The sequence below is a fragment of the Bos indicus genome, chromosome 1 (assembly GCF_029378745.1).
Source record: "Bos indicus isolate NIAB-ARS_2022 breed Sahiwal x Tharparkar chromosome 1, NIAB-ARS_B.indTharparkar_mat_pri_1.0, whole genome shotgun sequence".
NCBI classification, from domain to species: Eukaryota; Metazoa; Chordata; class Mammalia; order Artiodactyla; family Bovidae; genus Bos; species Bos indicus.
Window position 1 is genome coordinate 154,833,621 of NC_091760.1, and position 19,213 is coordinate 154,852,833.

Consider the following 19,213-nt stretch of genomic DNA (forward strand, 5'->3'; position numbering starts at 1 on the left):
AGCCATATGTTTTTTCCCATTGTTCAAAAAAAGGAGATGACTTCCCGTCACTTATGTTTCTGATTAGCAAGGTGATTTATGCCACAGTCACTAAAAATGCCAGCAAGTGAATGAGAAAATGCATAGTGACTGCACCAGATGTGCACAATAAACAGGAATCCCATTGTAATCCCTGGTACTTAGCTTATATGAAGGCAATGTAGGAAACACTCTTGGATATGGCAAAGTCACTCTTTTTTTACATTTGACTATAAATGATATGAAATAAATTGTGTGTTTTATACTTTATGGCATGCATACATTGATAAATTAGGTAGCGTTTTGTATCCCGACTTATCTACAAGACAAACCTGGCTAAGATCATGGGGATTAATTGCTTCAGAAGTGTGAAATGCAGCTTTTCCATTCTTTTCTGCACACTCAGTGAAGAAACAATGATTAATCACTGTTTAACTATTCTCCTGAGGATCTACAAGATTGCCAAAGCAGGACTTATCCTCATAAATCCAAAAAATACAGGTTTAGATTTGTTGCCAACAACTGAAAGTACATGAACTTAAACCCATTTGTTATCAGATTAAAATCACGTCAAGGTTTCAGAACCTCACTGGTTCACAATTCCCTTTTAATCGGTGACTTCAACAAGAAATTAGATTAGCACATAAGATATAACAAAAGCACATGTACTTACAAAAGCAATAATAAACCTATTTTTTAATTATAAAATATCCTCAGCCTAATAATATCAAACATACTACTGATATTGAACTGATAACCTCCTTAGTTACCTAACTAGTTCAATTTCTCTGTGCTCTTTATAAAAACTAAAATACATGTTATCAGATGAAAAATATTTTTAAATGGTTATTTCAAATGGAAAAATGACTACTTATTTCAAGAAATTTTATTCCTGACAGCTACAGCTGAAGGACAATTATGTGGATAAAATTATTTAGTTTTAGTTCCAATAGTACTAACAAAAATATTTTTAGTCTTTATAAGACTTTATCGGAGAAGGCAATGGCACCCCACTCCAGTACTCTCGCCTGGAAAATCCCATGGTCGGAGGAGCCTGGTAGGCTACAGTCCATGGGGTCGCTACAAGTCGAATATGACTGAGTGACTTCACTTTCACTTTTCACTTTCAGGCATTGGAGAAGGAAATGGCAACCCATTCCAGTGTTCTTGCCTGGAGAATCCCAGGGACGGGGGAGCCTGGTGGGCTGCCATCTATGGGGTCACACAGAGTCAGACACGACTGAAGTGACTTAGCAGCAGCATAAGACTTTATAAGACTAAAATGTAAAATTTCAAACTTAAAGTCTATACTGTAAATGATCCAAAAATATGTAACATTTGAACAGAAGTACATAAGAGAGGTTTCATATATATTCCAAGTAATTTAGGCTTTCAAGAATATCTTCAGTCAATACTCCCTATATACTGAAGAAATTAAGTAACTCCAGTCATTTGTAAAATTTTTAAAATATGCTTTTAACAACAGAAAACTTATTTAATTACAGTAATAAAATATTTGTATCATAATGGTCAAATCATTATAAATTAAAGAATTTTTAAAATCCCCTTTAAATGGATCAGCTGTTCACAGACTACAAAGTATTCTTAAACAGGAATAATCTAAAATAAAACCTTCAAACTTCTATGTAATATAGAAACATAGTCACCTCTCAACAATAAAGGACCCATTTTCAATTTGTCTAATTATATGTTCTGAAACTCCAATACTTTGGCCACCTGATGCAAAGAACTTACTTATTAGAAAAAACCCTGATGCTGGGAAAGATTGAAGGCAGGAGGAGAAGGGGACGACAGAGGATGAGATGGTTGGATGGTATCACCAACTCAGTGGAGGTGAGTTTGAGTAAACTCTGGGAGTTGGTGATGGACGGGGAGGCCTGGTGTGCTGCGGTCCATGGGGTTGCAAAGAGTCAGACACAACTGAGTGACTCAGCTGAACTGAACTGAACTATATGTTCATCTAACGTCTCCCTTCCAGTTCACGATGTTCCTTTCAAGTCTACCAGTTTCCAAAGAGACCAGAAGAACTGCAAGGAAGAGCAGGTCAAAGTGCTGGGTGAGTTCACCATTGCATGTGTCTTTGTAAAAGTGAATGAGGAGGAGAGAAAGCAAAGCAGATTCTGTATTTTCCACATTTCATTTTTATCTAGAGTTGGCAGTTTCTCCATTACCAAAAAGTGAGAGTTACGTCTGCTGATATGTGTACACAGAAAACCTAGAAAAATTCACAATGATCTTGGCAAAAAAAATAAAAAGAAAATTTGATTCTCCTTACATCATCCAATTTAAAAAGGAGAACATTATAAAATGACATATTTAAATGTTAGCGGAGTACCTGCCATAGAGTAAACAGTCAATAAATACTTATTGATCAGATGAACAGATGAATTCAAATTGGTTCTACTCCAAAGGCGGAGAAGGCAAAGGCACCCCACTCCAGTACTCTTCCCTGGAAAATCCCATGGACGGAGGAGCCTGGTAGGCTGCAGTCCATGGGGTCGCCAAGAGTCGGACACGACTGAGCGACTGAATGACTTCACTTTTCACTTTCATGCATTGGAGAAGGAAATCGCAGCCCACTCCAGTGTTCTTGCCTGCAGAATCCCAGGGATGGGGGAGCCTGGTGGCCTGCTGTCTATGGGATTGCACAGAGCTGGACACGACTGAAGCGACTTAGCAGCAGCAGCTACTCCAAAAGCTGATGACATTTCAGAGTTTATGAATAGAGCACTGTCCTTTCACCTTTTCCTGACACTCCCAAACTTCTTCACTTAACATTTTTTAATGCAATGAAAATATTGAAGAAAAACCATCCTTAAGTGTTACTCAAAATATGCCACTAACATAAAACCTCACAGAGACAATAACTGTTTTGCTTAACCTAGAAAAACTATTAGGACAGACTTGGAGGTTGGGGAATGGCCTTCACTAATGGTTTGCAAAGGAACACAAGTGTGTCAGAATGAGATAGCTGGGATTTTTAAAAAACAAACCTGTACTTATAATGGGAAAGTCACTGCAGCCGGCTTAAGTCAACAACCTGAACAGAGAAGCAAAGTCATAGACAACAAAATGGCAGCCTACCGGAAAAATGCACATGAGACACCCAAGGAAGGAGACGACAAGGGAAACAGCGTCAAATAATAAAGTCATGTAACAGGGACTCTGCAAGGAAGACAGCGGAGCAGTCTGTGACATACCACAGAAAGGAGCGCTCCCTGAAGACCCTCCTCAGAGGCATTAGCCATGGAGCACTGGGTGGACACAGCACAAATAACACTTAATGTCACGTGTCAGGCCAGGATACAGTGTGGGCACGTACCAACGAAAAATGAGCGTGAACTTGCATTTTCGCTTAAAGGGAAATTCAATAAGATAAACCCTGCCTTCAGAAGGAACCAGAATAAAGCTATCAGAAGCTGAAGTCCCCTTATCTCTAATCAGTACTTCTGTAGTAGCTAGTGCTCCCATAGGGAACCAAGTACACTGAAGGTAAACCAGACACACCGACCCTCAGCGCACACGCCCGAGGAAGACAAGCAGACGTGTGCATATAAAGGAGAGACCACTCACAGGGTCTTCCAGTCGAGTGACCAAGGGACTGTTCCAGGTTTTTGGAAAAGGTAGGGTCAGTAAAGAATAGAAATTAGTTATTTAAACCCAAGAGGGATTCACTAAAGGTACTGTGAGAAAAAGCAAGCACAAGGTTAGTCAGTTTTTTGGTCTCACAATTGCAATTGACCCTTGAATAATTCAGGGGTTAATCTGAGTATAATTTACAGTTGGCTGTCTGTATCCAATATTGCTAGGCATCTGAGAATTCAACCAATCATGGACTGTGTACTACTATTTACTAATTTCTATTGAAAAACATCCATGTGCAGGTGGACCCATGCAGTTCCAATCTGCCTTGCTTAAGGGCCAGCTATAACTCTGCTGCCCTTCCCACCTGCTACCCTTCCTAACGTAAGCTGCACTGCACTGGAGAACAGCAAACGAGCCTCGGGAATCACGTCCCAAGACAGCACGAGCAGGTCCTACAGCCAGAGTGGAAGTAGCACTGCTCTTAAGAACCGGGCTCTTGAGCAAGAATGAGGAGGAAGACAGGACTTTCTGGGAGTTCGGTGGCGAAGAATCCAAGCTCCCAGAGCAGGGGCTGTGGATCTGGTCCCTGTCAGAGAACTAGACCCCACACGCCAAAACTAAGACCCAGTGCCGAATAGATAAACATGAATGTTAACTTAAAAAAAGAATGAGTAGGAAGAGCAACATTATTCTATTTCAGAAACAAAGGAGAGTGATCCCAGAGATCACATTTTACCAAGAAAAAAATGCTGGAACTCTCAAGCTATCACTGTATCCAGTATTTCTTGACCTGGGCTGAGGTGACTGGAAGAGATGTAAGGAACACAACAGACTCCTGACACTCACAGATGTTTGCATTCAGGCTTTCACCTGTGTTCAAGCGATCCAGAACATGAAGTGACTTATCATTTTCCTGGTAAGTGAATCTGAACCACAAGCTGCCTATGGCTAGTGTGAGAAAGTTCCGCTTCTGATCTTAATGTGACTGGTAGTTTTCTGGAACATACTCCAGAAATATCTACACATTTGAGAATTTTCAAAAGTTTCAAGACGTGAATCACTCATAAATCCATGTTGTATGTCTTTCTTACAGTAATATAATATTTTTAAGACACAAAATTCCTAAACTGGAAATGACCATTGATTTACATTGCCAAAATAAAAACCACAAAGGTGTAAGCTGAAAAGGAGAAGTCTAAGGCAGCTAGCCATGGCGAGCCACGACGCTTCTGGTGCATGACTAGCCGGAAGTGGGAGGCAGCCAGGATGAGCTGTGATGCTTGTGGTGCGTGACCATCCGGAAGTAACACAAAGCTCGAACACAGACTTCCACAGACGGAGCTATGCTGTGCATGCTTCCTGCCTTCCTGTTACTGAGGATAAACCACCCATGTGCCTATAGAAGGCTCATCTCTCCACACGTGTACCTCGCTTCAGCAATTCTCTACTATTTCCTGTATCACCAGTTCATTCCTCTCTAGGGCATTCTCAATACTGATGCATGCTGCTTCTCTCCTTCTAAAATAAAACATCCTCTCTTGATCAGCATCCCTCTTAAGCCGCCACTCATGTTTCTCCTCCCAGTCAACCCTGAAGCTACTCCATCCACCTTGACCTCACTCCACATTGACCCCACTCCACCTTGTATTTAAAACCACTACACTTTGAACCCACTCCAGTAAGACTTCTGTCCTCCACTGAAACTGCCCTTCTCAAAGTCACCATTGTCCTCCCACTGATGACTCCAACAATCAATTCACAGTTCACATGTGACCACACCTCAGCACCGTTTGTCACTGACAATCACCCCACTTCCTTGATACATTTGCATCACTTGGCTTCCTTGGCTGTCAGATACTCCGAAAGCCAGCGTCTTCCTCTTACCTAACTGGTTTTCTTCCCTCCCTCCTGCACTAATTCCTTTCCTCCAACAGCTTCATTTAAAGTGCCCCAAAGTGGAGGCCTTCAACCGTCTCTAGCTGTATCTACCAGGTTGCATCAGTATTAGACTTTTAAAGATACCATCTACAGCTGATGACTTTCAGGTGTTTTTTTTTTTCATCTTTCCCCTGAACTCTGGGACAGGATCTGTCTCCTTGACCTTTCCACTTGAATGTATAATAAACTTCTTCAACTTAGCATTTCCAGAACCAATCGCCTGACCTTCTCCCCCAAGTATGCTTCTCTTATAACCTCCCCCTTCATCATTAAATAAAACTCTTATTCAGACCAAAGACACAATTGAAGCCATTCTTCATATCTCAAATCTCAAAAGCCATAACTCAAATCCAATCCATCGATAAGTCCTGTTGTTCAAACCACAATGCTCTCTTACTTCCAACCTTCTACATGGACCCTCTGCTTCTGTCCCTGCTCCCGTTACAGCTGCTTCTCAACCTGGAAGCATATAATTCCTTTAAACTATAAATCAGATGTTGATACTTACTTTCCAATAGCTTCCAATCTCATTCAGTATAAAAGCCAAGTACATATCTCTAAAGGCCTAGACTCCCAGTCACTGCTCTCCTTTGATCCCTACTAGGCAACATTCAGAAAACTAAGATCATGGCATCCGGTCCCATCAATTCATGGCAAACAGATGGGGAAATAATGGAAACATTGACAGATTTAGTTTTGGGGAGCTCCAAAATCACTGCAGATGGTGACTGCAGCTATGAAATTAAAAGACACTTGCCATCCTAAAGGAAATAAGTCCTGAATATTCACTGGAAGGACTGATGCAGAAACTTCAATACTTTGGCCACCTGATATGAAGAACTGACTCATTTGAAAAGACCCTGATGTTGGGAAAGATTGAAGGCGGGAGGAGAAGGGGACGACAGAGGATGAGATGGTTGGATGGCATCACCGACTCAATGGACATGAGTTTGAGTAAGTTCGAGGAGTTGGTGATGGACTGGGAGGCCTGGCGTGCTGTAGTCTGTGGGGTCGCAAAGAGTCGGACATGACTGAGAAACTGAACTGAACTGAACTGCTCCTTGGAAGAAAAGTTATTACAAACCTACACAGCATATTAAAAAGCAGAAACATTACTTTGCCAACAAAGGTCCATCTAGTCAAGGCTATGGTTTTTCTTTTCTTTTCTTTTTAAATTTTATTTTTAAACCTTACATAATTGTATTAGTTTTGCCAAATATCAAAATGAATCCTTCACAGGTATACATGTGCTCCCCATCCTGAACCCTCCTCCCTCCTCCCTCCCCATACCATCCCTCTGGGTCGTCCCAGTGCACTAGCCCCAAGCATCCAGTATCGTGCATCAAACCTGGACTGGCATCTCGTTTCATACATGATATTTTACATGTTTCAATGCCATTCTCCCAAATCTTCCCACCCTCTCCCTCTCCCACAGAGTCCATAAGACTGTTCCATACATCAGCGTCACTTTTGCTGTCTCATACACAGGGTTATTGTTATCATCTTTCTAAATTCTATATATATGCATTAGTATACTGTATTGGTGCTTTTCCTTCTGGCTTACTTCACTCTGTATAATAGGCTCCAGTTTCATCCACCTCATTAGAACTGATTCAAATGTATTCTTTTTAAGGGCTGAGTAATACCTCATTGTGTATATGTACCATAGCTTTCTTATCCATTCATCTGCTGACGGACATCTAGGTTGCTTCCATGTCCTGGCTATTATAAACGGTGCTGCGATGAACATTGGGGTACACATGTCTCTTTCCCTTCTGGTTTCCTCAGTGTGTATCCCCAGCAGTGGGATTGCTGGGTCGTATGGCAGTTCTATTTCCAGTTTTTTAAGGAATCTCCACACTGTTCTCCATAGTGGCTGTACTAGTTTGCATTCCCACCAACAGTGTAAGAGGGTTCCCTTTCCTCCACACCCTCTCCAACATTTATTATTTGTAGACTTTTGGATCGCAGCCATTCTGACTGGTGTGAAATGGTACCTCATAGTGGTCTTGATTTGCATTTCTCTGATAATGAGTGATGTTGAGCATCTTTTCATGTGTTTGTTAGCCATCTGTATGTCTTCTTTGGAGAAATGTCTATTTAGTTCTTTGGCCCATTTTTTGATTGGGTCATTTATTTTTCTGGAGTTGAGCTGTAGGAGTTGCTTGTATATTTTTGAGATTAGTTGTTTGTCAGTTGCTTCATTTGCTATTATTTTCTCCCATTCTGAAGGCTGTCTTTTCACCTTGCTGATAGTTTCCTTTGATGTGCAGAAGCTTCTCCTAGAGGAGAACATAGGCAAAACACCCTCTGACATACATCACAGCAGGATCCTCTATGACCCACCTCCCAGAATATTGGAAATAAAAGCAAAAATAAACAAATGGGACCTAATTAACCTTAAAAGCTTCTGCACATCAAAGGCTATGGTTTTTCCAGAAGTCATGTATGGATGTGAGAGTTGGACCATAAAGAAAGCTGAGCACTGAAGAATTCATGCTTTTGAACTGTGGTGTTGGAGAAGACTCTTGAGAGCCCCTTGGATCTCTGCAAGGAGATCTAACCAGTCCATCCTAAAGGAGATCAGTCCTGGGTGTTCATTGAAAGGACTGATGCTGAAGCTGAAACTCCAATACTTTGGCCACTGGGTGTGAAGAGCTGACTCGTTGGAAAAGACTCTGATTGAAGGCAGGAGGAGAAGGGGACGACAGAGGATGAGATGGCTGGATGGCATCACTGACTCAATGGACATGAGTCTGAGTAAGCTCTGGGAGTTGGTGATGGACAGGGAAGCCTGGCGTGCTGTGGTTCATGGGGTCGCAAAGATTCGGACACAACTGAGCAACTGAACAGAACTGGACTCTCAAGTTGCTGCAGTCGCGCTGGCCACTCGGTTGATTCTTGGACACATCAGTAACACTCCTCCATCAGAGCCTGCGCAGCTCTGCCTGCACTGCTTGCCCCCTCATCTGCACTGAAGTGCCAGCTTCAGTGACTCCACTGCCACCTCCCAGGGGAGGCGCCCCTGACTGTCCATGTGATCTACACCAGTCTCCCTGTGAGGTTAACTCTCTATCCTCCTCTTCTGGCTCTGTTTTCCTTCACAGCCCCACTACCTAACCAGCTGCATGTTTTCATTATCTTACTTCTTATCAACCTCTCTACTCTAAAAAGCAAAATCATTAGCAATTTTTCTCTATTTCATTTTCACTGTGATATCTCTTAGAAAACTTTTCAATGAGTAGACTGGGTTCAAATCTTCAGGAAGAATAATAGATATTAGAAACAAACTGAGCAAAGTCTTCAAAGTTCTGAGGAAAATTATTTTATATCTAGAAACGTATACCCAGCAAATTTGTCAATCAAATGTGAGAACCAAACAAAAAACCCCAGTTTCTAATATGCATAATTCAGAAAATTTATCTTTTATCATTTAACTTTATGAAGATTTGTTTCAATTGTAATAATAGGACACAACAAACATTGAGTACTAACCCAGGAATATAATGAAAAGAAATCTGAGGACAATACTTCAACAAAAGGCCAAGGAAATTCTGGTCCATACTAAAAGAGAAGGTCTAGGTTAAGTGATGTTATTTCTTCAGCAAGAGAGTAGGTAACCTTACAAAAAAATTTATTTTATGATTTAAAATCATACATTTTAAAGCCTAAAAGTACAACTGCGGTGTTATCCATAAATGGAGACGCACAGACCGACTTCCTCTGAGCATTAAGCAGAAGGAATGGTAATTAGAAAGTCTGGTAAAAACAAAAAACACAAGCAGGAAAAAAAAAAAAAAGAGCCACAGTATAAATATGAAGCAAAATATAGTATGATTTTGAGAAAATGAAGAACAGTAGAAATTCTTTCTCCTGGAAAACAATTTCTACTGGTCAGTTAATCCGGGACAGGAAGCAGAATTAAGAGATACTCTGAACTGACGTATAATCACTGTATAAGAAATAATGGAGATAAATCATTTCTCTACAGTATTATTTTGCTGCAAGTCATTTATCAGTATCATATTCTAATTTTCAAATAAAATGGAAAATAACCTGTGTCAACAACATATGGAGAAACTGGAACCCTCATACATTGCTGGTGGGACTATAAAATGCGACAGCCCCTGTGTTAAACAATTTGGTGATTCCTCAGAAAAATAAATAAAGAATTACACCATTACTAAGCAATTATACTCCTAGGTATAGACCTAACAGAACTGGAAACAGGAGCTCAGATAAGAACATGTGCACATAAATTCTTGAGGCACTTTTCTCAAAAGCCAAAAAGCAGAAGAAAATCCTGTGAGGCTCCTCTGTCCATGGAATCTTCCAGGCAAGAATCCTGGAGTGGGGTGCCACTCCCTTCTCCCGGGGATTTCCCCAACCCCAGGATTGCACCTGAATCTCCTGCACTGTAGGCAGAGTCTTTACCGTCTGAACCACCAGGGAATCCAAGCATATTATAAATACAATGGACTATGACTCAGCTGTGGAAATGCATAAAATACTGGTGTACAGCTGTCATAAGCTGTAACACGGATGGACCCTGATATCAGCTTGCCAGGTGAAAGAAGTCACACATTAAAGACCACATACTGTACACAACTCCACTGAAGTGAATCAAGATGGATAAATCCTTAGAGACAAAATACAAACTGATGATGGACACCAGGTACTGGGAGGAGGTCAGAACGAGGAGAAGCTGATTAAAGAGAACGTCACCTCAGTCAGTCATTCTACAGTAAAGATGTTCTACTCTCAGATCAGCCTTCCTATTTTCATATGTCCACAGTCTTTAAAGATTTCCATAATTTTACTTCATACTGGAAGGCTGTTAGGATCAAATATTTATGATTTTAAAGCCTCTTAGGATCAAGTCTCGAGTTCACTAATCATGTAAGTTTCATGTCATTTTTCCCCTCCATTAAATTCAACTAAAAATTTTAAAACTCTGTTATATTTTTCAAATACTACATCAGTTCATGAATACAAGGTAGGGTTAGGGGTTTTTAGCTTGTTTCTTTTGTATATTAATTATTTGTTTCGCTCTACTAATATACCATTGACCTTAACATAACACAATAAAACTTAAGATATAGCATGTGACTTTTAACCTTGATGCACTCCTGTCCACTTGCTGAACATGCTTTGTCGCCTCTGTTTTTATATTAATTTTACAACCGCCAGGACCAGCGTGACACAGCTTACCCCATTTGCCTCTGAGGCTTAGAGCGAGATGTTTGTGTTCGAGTCTTCAGTCCATCTGGAGTTGACTCTGTGCATCATGTAAGACGGGAGGCCGAGGCCACTCCTCTGCCTGTGACTGCCCAATTTCCCCAACACTATTTACTGAACAGACTATCCTTTGCCCAATCAATATTCTTAGCTCCTTTGTCATAACTTAATATACCATCCAAGTGTGGTTTTATTTCTGTGTTCTCACTTCTTTTACACTAGTCTACATGGCCATTTTTATGCTAATACCATGCTGTTTAGATTATTATATCTTTGTAATAAAGTTTAAAATCATGAAGTGTGGTGCTTTCAGCTTTGTTCTTTCTCAAGAGTGCTCTATTTAGGGTATTTTGTGGATGCATACAAACTTTAGGATTGCTTTTCTACTTTGTGAAAAATGCCAGCTGACTCTGGATAAGAATTCACTGAATCTATATTGTTCTGGGTGCTATGAACATTTTAGCAACATAATTCTTCCCTTCCATCTGCAGAGAATATTTTTCCATTTCTTTGTGTATACTTCAGCTTATTTCATCAATGTCTTACAATCGTCAGTATCCATATCTTTCAACTCCTTGGTAAAATTTATTCCTGAGTTTTATTCTTTTTGATGCAACTGTAAATGGGACTTTATCCTTAATTTCTCTGATAGTTCCCCGTTGTTGTACTTCAGTTCCTAAGTTGTGTCCAGCCCTTTGTGACCCCATGGATCACATGGGGCAAAGGACAGTCTGTTCAGTAAATAGTATTGGGGAAATTGGGCATGCCAGGCTTCCCTGTGCTTCACTATCTAAGGAGTTTGCACAAACTCATGTCCACTGAGTTGGTGATGCCATCCAACCATCTCATCTCTCATGGTCTGTCACCCACTTCTCCTCATGTTCTTCATCTTTCCCAGCATCAGGGTCTTTTCCAAAGAGTCAGTTCTTCGCATCAGGTGGCCAAAGTATTGGAGCTTCAGCTTCAGCATCAGTCCTTCCAATGGATATTCAAGGTTAATTCCCTTTAGGATTGACTGGTTTGATCTTGCTGTTCAAGGGACTCTCAAGAGTCTTTTTTAACACCAACAGTTCAAAAGCATCAATTCTTCAACACCCAGGCTTTTTATAGTCCAATTTTCACATATGTACATGACTGTTGAAAAAAACACAGCTTTAACTAGATGGATCTTTGTCAGCAAAGTGATGTCTCTTTTTAATACAGTATCTAGGTTTGTCATAGCTTTTCTTCCAAGCAGCAAGCATCTTTTAATTTCACGGCTGTAGTCACCTTCAGCAGTGATTTTGGAGCCCAAGAAAATAACATCTGTCACTGTTTCCACTTTTTTTTCTATTTGCCACGAAGTGATGGGACCAGATGCCATGATCTTATTTTTTTAAATGTTGAGTTTTAAGCCAGCTTTTTCACCCTCCTCTCTCATCTTCATCAGGAGGCTCTTTAGTTCCTCTTTGCTTTCTGCCATTTGAGTGGTATCACCTGAATATTTGAGGTTGTTGATATTTCTCCTGCCAACCTTGATTCCAGCTTGTGATTCACCCAGCCTGGCATTTCACGTGATACACTGTGCATATTAAGTAAGTAAGGTGACGACATGCAGTTTTAACATACTCCTTTCCCAGTTTTGAACCAGTTCATTGTTCCAGGTAGTTCTAACTGATGTTGCTTGATCTGCATACAGGTTTCTCAGAAGACAGGTAAGGTGGTCTGGTATTACAATCTCTTTAAGCATTTTCCACAGTTTGTTGTGATCCACACAGTCAAAGGCTTTAAAGCAGTCAATGAAGCAGAAGTAGATGTTTTTCTGGAATTCCCTTGTTTTCTTCTATGACACACTGGATATTGGGCATTGATCTCTGGTTCCCCTGCCTTTTCTAAACCCAGCCTGTACATCCGGAAGTTCTCAGTTCACATACTGCTGGAACCTCAACTGAAATATTTGGGCATTACCTTCATAGCATGAGGAATGAGTGAGACTGTACAGCAGTTCTTAGTCTCTTCTTGCTTCTGTTAGGTCCTTGCCATTTCTATCCTTTTTTGTACCCATCTTTGCATGAAATGTTCCTTTGGTATGTCTAGTTTTCTTGAAGAGATCTCTAGTATTTCCCATTCTATTGTTTTCCTCTATTTCTTCACGCCATTTTCTTAAGAAAGCCTTCTTATCTCTGCTTGCTATTCTCTGAAACTCTGCATTCAGTTGGGTCTGTCTTTCCCTTCCTGCCTTGCCTTTCATCTCTCTTCTTTACTCAGCGATTAGTATCTGTAAAGCCTCCATCTGCCTTACTGCATTACTCTTTCTTTGGGATGGTTTTGTCACTGCTTCCTGTACAATGTCATGAACATCCATCCATAGCTCTTTAGGCACTGTGTCTACCAGATCTAACTTGTTGAATCTGCTCATCACCTCCACTGTATAACTATTAGTGTACAGAAATGCAACTGATTTTTGTATATTGATTTTGTATCCTGCAACTTTAGTGAACTTAGTAACAGGATTTTTTCTGGTGGTGTTTTCAACATATAATATTATACCTCTGACAATAAAAAGTTCTATTCCTTTCTGATCTGAATACTTTTTCTTATTCTTGATTTCTCTGGCTAGTATTTCCAGTATTATGTCAAACAAAATTGGTGAGGTTGTTCCTTTAATATGAGGAACACCATCTTTTTCTCATGGTTACGCATTACAAAAACAACTGTGATATACAGCCCAAGTAAAGAATACTCAGCTCCTTGGGGATGGGGGTAGCGGGGCGGGCAGGGGAGGCAGGAAGCTTGGGCATTCTTATCATCCACCTGATCTCAGGAAAAAGGCTTTTAGCTTTTCACTATTAAGTATGATGTTACCTATGGTTGTTCGTATGTGGTCTTTACTGTGTTTAATAAGTTGCCACTATGTCCTGTTTCTTGAGAGCTTATACCATGAATGGATGCTGAATTCTGTCAGATGCTCCTTCTGCATCTACTGAGATGATCATATGATTTTCATCCTTCGTTTTATTAATGCAGTGTATCACAATGATTTCAGGATGCTGAACCACACTTACATCCCTGCAAAGACAGAAAAATCCCACTTGATGCGGTTGTATAATCTCCATGTACTATTGAATTTGGCTGAATACACTTTGTTGAGGATTTCTGCATCTGCATTCATCAGAGCTATTGGCTGGTAACTTTTTTGTAGTGTCCACACCTGGTTTTGGTCTCAGGGTAATGCTTACCTGATAAAACAGAAATGTGCCCTCCTCTTATGTTTTCTGCAAGAGTTTGAGATGGTTTGATGTTAATTCTACTTTGAACGTTTGGCAGAATTAATCAGTGAAGCCATCTGTGCCAGAACGTGGCTAGCACTTTTCTGATTCAATCTATCAGATTATTCAGATTCTCTCTTTCTTCAATATGATAGGTTGCATATTTCTAGAAACTCAACCACTTCTAATTTGTCCAATCTGTTGGTGAATAATTATTCATAGTAGCTTCTTATGAACTTCTGTATTTCAGTGCTGTTGTTTTCCCCACCTTGGTATATCCAGCTTAAGTCTTCTCTATTTCATCTTTAAAAACCAACAACAACAACTTCGTTTCACTGATATTATCTGTTGTTATTTTAATTTCTATTTATTTGTGTTCTTTGTTTTTCCCATTATTCAACTAATCCTTGACATGTAATTTGAGTGATTTATTTGGGCTTTCTATTCTTTTTCTTCTCTGTGTGCAGTTTTTTTTCCCATTGAATGAAATTGATTCTATAGGGTTCTATAAATTTTATTCTTCAAATTCTATAGTGCTCTACAATTTTCAAAAATTTTACACACGTGATTCACATACTTCTATAATATTCCTTTCCCCCTCCACCCCTCTGTTGCCCTTCCCCAGTTCCTTCTCCCAGCTGGTAAACACTAGTTGGTTCTCTAGAAGACTGCTTCGTTTTTGTCTCATTCATCGATTTGTTGTAGTTTTAGATCCCACGTGTAAGTGGTACTGTACAGTGTTTGTCTTTCTCTGACTCACTTTACTCAGAATAACGCCCTCCAAGTCCACCTATGTTGCTCCAGATGGAATATCTCACCACTGGCCAATGGCTGAGTAGCATCCCAGTGTGTGTGTTTGTACACAAAACATCTTCTTTCTCCACTCATCCGCTCACAGGCACTTAGGGCACTCCCGTGGACTGCACTCATAAGCAGTGCTGCCATCAGCAGTGGCTGCAAGCAGCTTTTTGATAGTGTCTGTATTTTCTCCAAATATGTGCCCAGGAGTGGGGCTGCTGGACCAAGTGGTAGTTCTTTTTTTTCATTTTTTGAGAAACTTCCAAACTGTTTTTCACAATGGTTGCACATATGTCCATTCTAATCAACAGGGTACAAGGGTTTTCTTTCTTTCCACATCCTTGCCAACGTTTGTTATTTGTGTTCTCTTCGACGACAGCCATTCTAACCAGAGTGTGAGGTGGTATTTCATCACCGAAGTATCACCACTGAGGTACTATCTCAAACAAACGCACATGCTTTGACTTGTATTTCCCTGATTATTAGTGATGCTGAGCATCTTTTCATGTGCCTACTGGTCATCTGCATTTCCTCTTTAGAAAAATGTATTCAGTTCATCTGCCCATTTTTTAATCACTTTTTTGGTACATTGAGTTAAATGAACTATTACACATGTTGGATATTAACCCCTTATTGGTCACATCATTTGCAAATCTCTTGTATTTTTCTTACATTGATGGCTTCCTTTGCTGTACAGAAACTTTAAATTTAATTAGGTCCTATTTGTGTATTGTTGTTTTTCTTTTTTTTGCTTTAGGAGATGAATCCAAAAACTACTGCTGTGATTTATTTCAGAGAGTGTTCCGATTCTAGGAGTTTATAATATCTGGTCTTACATTTAGGACTTTAGTCTATTTTTTAGTTTATTTTTCTTTCTTGTGTTAGAGAATACTACAATTTCATTCTTTGACATGTATCTGCCCAGTGTTCCCACACTACTTATTGAAGAGATTGTCTTTTCTCCATTGCGTATTTGTGCCTCCCTTGTCAGATTAATTGACCATAAGCATGTGGTTTATTTCTGGGCTCTCTATTATGTTCCACTGACATATGTATCTTTTTTCAATTATCGTAGCTTTGTAGTGTAGTCTGAAATCAGGATATGTGATTCCTCCAGCTCTTTTCTTCTATCTCAAATTTGCGTTATCTGTTTGAGGTCTTTGGTGTTTTCATGTCAAATTTTAATTTATTTATTCCAGTTCTGTGAAAAATGCCATTGATATCTTGATAGGAATTGCACTGAATATGGAGATTGCCTTAGTAATGGTCAGTCAGTTCAGTTCAGTGGCTCAGTCGTGTCTGACTCTTTGTGACCCCATGAATCACAGCACATCAGGCCTTCCTGTCTATCACCAACTCCCAGAGTTCACTCAAACTCATGTCCATCAAGTCGGTGATGACACCCAGCCATCTCATCCTCTGTCGTCCCCTTCTCCTCCTGCCCCCTATCCCTCCCAGCATCAGTGTCTTTTCCAATGAGTCAACTCTTCGCAAAAGGTGGCCAAAGTATTGGAGTTTCAGCCTGAGCATCAGTCCTTCCAATGAACACGCAGGACTGATCTCCTTTAGAATGGACTAGTTGGATCTCCTTGCAGTCCAAGCGATTCTCAAGACTCTTCTCCAACACCATAGTTCAAAAGCATCAATTATTCAGCACTCAGCTTTCTTGACAGTCCAACTCTCACATCCATACATGACCACAGGAAAAACTATAGCCTTGACTAGACAGACCTTTGTTGGCAAAGTAATATCTCGGCTTTTTAATATACTATCTAGGTTGGTCATAACTTTCCTTCCAAGGAGTAAGCATCTTTTAATTTCATGGCTGCAATCACCATCTGCAGTGATCTTGGAGCCCAAAAAAATAAAGTCTGACACTGTTTCCACTGTTTCCCCATCCATTTCCCATGAAGTAATGGGACCAGATGCCATGATCTTCGTTTTCTGAATGTTGAGCTTTAAGCCAACTTTTTCACTCTCCTCTTTCATGTTCATCAAGAGGCTTTTCTTTAGTTCTTCTTCACTTTCTGCCATAAGGGTGGTGTCATCTGCATATCTGAGGTTATTGATATTTCTCCCGGCAAACTTGATTCCAGCTTGTGCTTCTTCCAGCCCAGCATTTCTCATGATGTACTCTGCATAGAAGTTAAATAAGCAGGGTGACAATATACAGCCTTGACGTACTCCTTTTCCTATTTGGAACCAGTCTGTTGTTCCATGTCCAGTTCTAACTGTTGCTTCCTGACCTGCATATAGGTTTCTCAAGAGGCAGGTCAGGTGGTCTGGTATTCCCATCTCTTGAAGAATTTTTCACAGTTTATTGTGATCCACACAGTTAAAAGGCTTTGGCGTAGTCGATAAAGCAGAAATAGATGATTTTCTGGAACTCTCTTGCTTTTTCGATGATCCAGTGGATGTTGGCAATTTGATCTCTGGTTCCTCTGCCTTTTCTAAAACCAGCTTGAACATCTGGAAGTTCACAGTTCATGTATTGCTGAAGCCTGGCTTGGAGAATTTTGAGCATTACTTTACTAGCGTGTGAGATGAGTGCAATTGTGCAGTAGTTTGAGCATTCTTTGGCATTGCCTTTCTTTGGGACTGGAATGAAAACTGACCTTTTCCTGTCCTATGGCCACTGCTGAATTTTCCAAATTTACTGGCAGTTAGTAATGGTAGTAACAGTCAATTTAACAACATTAATTCTTCCAATTCAAAAATATATTTTCCCATCTGTTTGTGCTGTCGATTTCTTTCATTGGTATCTTACAGTTTTCTGAGTACAAGTTTTTTATCTCCTTACTGAGGTTTGTTCCTAAGTATTGTACTCTTTTTGATGAGATGGTAAATGGAACTGTTTCCTCAATCTCTCTCTCTGATAATTCATTGCTGGTGTATAGAAATGCAAGAGATTTCTATATATCAATTTTGTATCCTGCAATTTTACTGAATTCACTGATGAGCTCCAATGGTTTTCTGGTGGCATCTTTAGGATTTCCTATTATAGTATCATGTCACCTGCAAACAGTGACAGTCTTACTTCCTCCTTTCTAATATGGATTTGTTTTATTTCTTTTTCTTCTCTGATTGCTGAGGCTAGGACCTCCAAAACTGAGCTGAATAAAATTGAAGATAGTGGACACCCCGGAGATTTCCTTTCTTAATACAGGTGCTTATTGCTATAAACTTTCCTCTTAGAACTGCTTTAGCTTTTAATACATTGGATTGAGCATAATTTTTATCTTCTTTTTACTTTTCTGTATATACTAAACTTTCTAAAATATATATTACATTTTTAATTTTTGACTGTCTGTAATTTGTGAAAAGGATAAAAATGTTACATAAAATCAGAAGGAACACTAGATTAGACCACTTTGGGGGAAAACATATGTTATTCTAAGCTGATATAAAGGACTTAGAAGTTTGAAATATTTTAAAGCAAGAATGATGAGAGCATCTGCATGCACAATTTACAAAGATAGAATGAAAAAAATAGAACTTTTAAAAATTCACCTTACTATAAAGGAATGATTCTATTAAAGATTTTCTTCCATTTATACTTTGAAATATGACCACTGGTATCTGTGTTCTTACTGCAAAAGAACCAATAAGTGCTCCAATATTTTTCAGCAGTTTCACAGTTCTTTCCCCAAGTCATCTGATAACTTGAATCAAAAGAAATGAGAAGCACAGAGAAGACAGCAGAAAAGCAGCTGGACTGAAACAAAAAAACAAATTGCCTCATTCCATTTATTTTCCCTACAAGTCAGTCATAAAGTGATCTACACTAGGACTTTTTGAAATTGCAAAAGTGATCCATCATTGGATAGGGAAATAAATGTAATTATGGGTATCAGTATATATTAAATGAAGTATACAAAAAATGTAATAAAATAGAACACAGTATACATTCAAGGTAGCCAAGGCAGAATTGTTTCACCAACTTTTGTTAGCTTCATTTGTGCATTTATGCCTGAGGAATATGTCTCATAAATACAAAATTTATTTCTTACTAAGGGTTGTGGTAAAAAAAAAAAATGTGAATCCTACCTATTTGATATACCTTCAACTCTAAGTTCAATCATTCTAAATTTGCAACACCTTCAACAAACTTAATGAACATCAGAATGTAGGTAGGTAGGTAGGAAGGTAGGAACGAAAGAAAGAAAAAAGGTAAAGAAAAAGGAAAAGAGATAAGAATACAAAAAGTAAAGTCTTCAATAAGAAAAGGGCTGAAAGTATTCTGGTGTGAAAATATTTTAAAGCCCAATGCAAGTTTAATTAAGAAAGAAGGAAAACAATGAAGAAAAAGAAAAGACTGGAAGTTGGTGGGTCAATAGATAAATGGAAAGAAATTGTCAAGGAACTCT

The 19,213-nt window shown here is 39.5% G+C and overlaps 1 protein-coding gene across 14 annotated transcripts in view; it reads right to left on the minus strand.

Annotated features, from left to right (window-relative positions):
- The window catches only part of TBC1D5 (TBC1 domain family member 5), a 592,732-nt gene that overhangs the window by 421,743 nt on the left and 151,776 nt on the right, over positions 1-19,213 (minus strand). The gene's annotated exons all lie outside the window — the stretch shown is intronic.